The 5,103-nt window shown below is 35.6% G+C and overlaps 1 long non-coding RNA gene across 1 annotated transcript; it reads left to right on the forward strand.

Annotated features, from left to right (window-relative positions):
- The first annotated feature begins 1,962 nt into the window (after positions 1–1,962).
- Positions 1,963–4,412, forward strand: LOC150015421 (uncharacterized). The gene is made up of 3 exons (XR_016509996.1): positions 1,963–2,129; positions 3,968–4,084; positions 4,344–4,412. It is a non-coding gene; the product is annotated as an uncharacterized LOC150015421 (long non-coding RNA).
- The last annotated feature ends 691 nt before the right edge of the window (positions 4,413–5,103 follow it).

Consider the following 5,103-nt stretch of genomic DNA (forward strand, 5'->3'; position numbering starts at 1 on the left):
CTAAAAAAACCATCCTTCAGCAATTAAATTCATTAAATCTGTTGGAGGATATAGATGATAACTAAAAGAAAAAATGGCAGTTAAATTAAGACCTAACTCTATCCCACCTCATTTCTGCTTTCTTTTTTACTTTTTTCCTCAAGGGCACACAAAGTCCCAGAGTTGTCACCTTGATCTAGGCAGATGACTCCCAATGCTACATCTCTAACCTGGATGTCATACCTACACTTTATACTTCTTTTCCACTTTTCTGTCCAACATTCTTATTTGCTGGCCCTAAGTCTCAATTTGTCAAAATTTCAATCTCAAACTCTTACAAAAACAGTTCCTATCTTCCTCTTTACTCCTCTGTTTTCACGGTCATTTTTCTGGCCTCCTAATTACTCAAGACGCTGACTTCTTCCAATTTGTCTCTCAATACAATCAATTGCCTGGTTATTTTCTTCTACTTTTGTAATAGCCCTCAAATCACTCTGCTTCTTCCTGTTTTATGTGATAGAGCTTTAGGCTCTTATTTCTCCTTGGATTAAAGGTTAAAACAGCAACTTCCTCTATTTCCAGCCTATCCATTTTCCCAATCACTGTAAACACACCGCTGCCAGAATGATGTTTTCCTCAAAAACATTTAGTGGCTCTCTATTGCCACCAAATAAAGAAACAAAAATCCCAGAAATGAAAAGTGACAAAATATAACTTCCCTTCTAGTTTCCAGGGTATTCTGTGATCTGATCTGATATTACTTTTCTATCCATCACTCTAAACAAAACTATATTTAGTGTTTCTGTCCCTCCCCGGGGCACAGTGTCTGTGCTAGGAATGAATTTGATAGAGTGCTCATCTTATAACAAAACCCACAGACTGCCTTGATTGAAACAGAACCCACCGGCTGTTCAGTTATGAGGGGCCCGATTGCCAGCCACCAAAAGCATAACTCTCAATACCAGAGTTTGGTGAAAAGAAAAATAATTGTTTATTTAAAGGTTATACAGATTTAGATTAATGGTGAATTTCTGCCAATAAGTCTTATTTTCTTTAAAACACCCACAAACAGTTCTGTCTGTCCCTGTCAAACCAGGCTAGTTTTAGAAAAGTCAGAGATATTGTTTTCCTACTTCCCAGACACAGTTCTGTTTTACCAGCAGCTCCTAATCATTTGAGCCCAATTGGGGAGGTTTTGCCTGTGTTGCGGTGCTCTCCAGCTCTTAATTCAGAACCATGTGAAGGTTCCAGCCTCCTTGCAAAGCATGTGGTTCTCCTCTCTTTGCAAACTGCCAAACCACGTGGTTCTCCTCTCCAAAATGCCTGCTGCCTTATTTTTAAACCCCTGACTGTGTCCTGTGATGCAGTGGGCAGGGTGACTAGTTGTGGCCACTTACAGAATTTTACATAGGCCCCATAAGCTTTTTGTCACCATTCTATGGTCAAAGACTCTCCCATTTCCTTGGGGACCCTGTTTTGTAACAATCTCTCTGGATGAAATGTTATTCAGTGCTCAAGAAAAATATCACCTTAACAAAGCCTTTCATGATCTCTCACCTGGATATGATCTCCTGTCCTTCCAGCTGCTTAGAACATCCTCAGGACTTGTGCTGTGACATTTGACTTTACAAAATATATTATGGTAATTTATAAACCTGTGATATCACCCACAGTTTACTAATATGCTAAATCCAAGAGCCATATGTAGGCCTACATCTCCCATGATACTCATCTCAGAGTTTTACATTAGCTGTCTCAAGTTTTTTTGATTGCTTATTTTTATTATTTTTTAAAAAATGGTTTGAGCATATACCATTGTTGTGGGTTGAATTTTGACCCCAGGAAAGTAGGTTGAATCCTAACCCCTAGTAGCTGTAACCTCATTTAGAAATAGTGTCTTTTCAAAGGTAATCAAGTTATGATGACTTCATATGGGATTAGATTGAGAGCTAGATCTAATGACTGGTGTTCCTGCAGGGAGGGAGAGAGATTGGGAGACACAGAGACACACTGACAGAGGGGAAATGCTATGCAAAGATGCAGGCAGAGATTGGAGTGATGCAGCTACAAGCCAAGGATCACCAAGAATTGATGACAACCACTAGAAGCCTGCAAGAGATAAAGAAAGATTCTCCCCTGTCGCCTTCAATGTGAGTGTGGTTCTTAGATTTTGAACTTCAGACCTCCAGAATTTAAGAGAATAAGTTTATGTTGTTTTTAAGCCTTCTAGTTTATGATAATTTGTTATGGCAGCTCTAGGAAACTAATATAAATGCCAATGTATATAGTAATTAATTTATGAATTATATACTTGAAGAACTGTACCAATGTATTACGTACATTATAAAATATATGCAAAAATAGATTTTTAAAAGTATAAGAGAAAACAATATAAATAAGTTGTGTTATATTTTTCCTATATTTCAATGGCCATTATTAGGCACTCTGTGGGTACCCAAGGACTGCAAGTTGTTACATGCTTAATAAATGTCTTTTTAGTTTAATTAACCTCTTAGAACTGGGTGTATTTATTTTGACTTTTCATATTGAACATCATTTTGTTTTGTTTTCTAATTTTATTGTATTATGATCAGAAAATATAGTCAATATGTTATTGATTCTCTAGAATTGAAGTTTTTGAAATGTTCTTTCTTCCCAAATTCATGGTCAATTACTGCAAGTATATAGTCCCTCACCTGGGTATGATCCCTTTTTCTTTATTCTCGACAATGGTGGTTTTGTAAAGAACTTATGGAAGCACATTAAAAATTATATAACTATGAGCAGGGAGCCTGTTGCTCTTTGCTAGCTGTGCCATTGGTGCTTGTGAGGTATTTGCAAAGTGCATTATAGTGCTGTTCTGCATTTTAATAATTTTAAATTTCTTCTTGAGGAAGTGCTTTGTGCATTTTTCTTTTCAATAAGTGCCAAATTTGTCAGTGTTGCATGTAAATAATTATGTTTATTCTTTTTACTATAGTATAGATTCTATTTACAAATGTTTATAAAAATTTATGGATTTTTACAGTAAAGTATTTACAGTTGTTTAATAAAAAAACTATATATAAAAAGAGTGTATATATATTCTTTTAAAATATATACTTATAAATTGTGTTGCATTCCCGATTAATTTAAAGCCCTTATCAATTATCCCTCTTAAAGAAAATAGTGTCTCTCTCTGGTTTCTAAAATAATTGTATCTTAAATTTTATTTTTGACTGAAAATAAAATAGCTGTAATGTGTTACTTTAACTCACATTTACCTGTTATTCCCTTGTTTTTAATTTTTAAATACCTTTTTATTGTAAATATGTCCCATAGACTATATTGCTGGGTTGTATTTTATTTTGCTTGTATTGTTTTATTCTTTAATCTTAATTTATTCCATTTATATTTATTTTGAACTTTTTTCCTGCTGTCTTTTTTATTTACCATAATTTCTTTTGTTTTTGATATTCTTCATTTCTATTTTCCCTTTATTAAATTTTATATATATATACATTTTTTTTCTTTCCCTCTGGGACTTCTATATTATACAGATATTTACATGTTCATATTTTTCCTTGCATAGATTACATTTTCCCTCCCTCTCTAGGACTCATGTTAAATAGGCTGTTTTCACTTTCTTTTTCTTCATATCTCTTAACTTTTCTACTTTTCATATTTTTATTCATTATTGATGATTTCTTGGGGAGTCCCTGGACCTAATACTCCAGATCAATAACTTTCTGGCAATACCCATTCTCCTAATTAACCACCTTTTAAGACCTTTGTGCAGCTGTAACATTTTTTCATGCCCCCATCTCACCAAGTGGTTCTTTTTTATAATTGTTGACAGCAGCAAATGTTTGTAATATTCCCCTTTATCTCATTGATAATTTATATTATGCTTATTTTAAATTCTGGTTCTCTATGTTCCTTAATTTTACTTACTTCAGCATAGTTTTCCCATATGTGATCTGACTTCTATATTGCTTGTGCTTCACAGATGTTTTCTTATTTTCTCTATGAGCTCATATTCTTTTGGATCAATGAACCGTACTCGCTGGTGATGTACCCACAGAGGGAGGGCCACATGCCTCAGGTCTAGCTCATACTGCCCCAGGTAAGTCAGGCAAAAGGGCCTATGCGCAGGTATGAGAGCCTCTGAGGCTCCATCCAAGTTATTTACTCCCCACCTGCCCTGAAGTGGTCCTAATCCTCAGGAACAGCCAGCATCTGTGCCCCAATATTGCTCCTTTTGAAGAAACTCCTCACTTATAATTACCTAGCCAAGGGTGGAAGTGGAGTGGGAGGAGAAGGGAATGCACAGAGGGCTGGCCAGATTGTCTCATCATGTTTTATTACCTTCTCTTCCAATCCAGGATCCAGAGTTTCTCTGATGTTACCCACTACTCTACCTGGCATTCAGCTGGAACTATGTTTTTTGTTTTTTGTTTTTTGTTTCTATTCCATGACAGCAGATAAAGAAATGGAAGAGAGAAAAGAACACACAAAAAAGTGCTCCTCACTCAGTTTCCTATTCTTACTTCCGGGCTCTTTGCTGCCATTTCTCCCACATAGAGAGCAACAGAGACTCAGCTCCTTCTTTTCAGGGATTTGCCTCTGATTCTTTGTTAGTTAGGTTCTAGGATCCAACAACCTTCCTCTCTGCTGTATTCTCTCTCTGGGTTCCTGAGGAGGACCCAGTGCTGTTACTTCTTCATATATTTGTATGTCGATAACTCGGACATCCCCTCCTGTATTACTGACTACATTACAATAAATGTATCTCTCACGTGCATTTTTGATAACTTAGTGATCAACTTTCACAAATAATCTCAGGTTTCCAAAAGTTGTTTAAAAATTCAGCCAAACTACTCTGAAGAGAATTGTATATAAATGGTTATTGAAATAGGGGATTGCTCGCACCACTAAGTGCCATAAAGGCAGATAGCCTGCTGTAATAAAAAAACAAAACAAAACAAAACAAAAAAACCTTGAACAGTGTGTAAATATTAACAAATAATTTCTAGTGAGCTTTAATATTTTCAGCAAATGAGCAAATAAAACTCACCTACACTATTTGTAGTAGGAGAAACATAGCACAGGTGGGTTTTCCTACAGTCCAGTTTCAAGAAAGAA

Source organism: Furipterus horrens, unplaced genomic scaffold (genome assembly GCF_987537825.1).
Source record: "Furipterus horrens unplaced genomic scaffold, mFurHor1.1.pri manual_scaffold_3, whole genome shotgun sequence".
In the NCBI taxonomy this organism is placed as follows: domain Eukaryota; kingdom Metazoa; phylum Chordata; class Mammalia; order Chiroptera; family Furipteridae; genus Furipterus; species Furipterus horrens.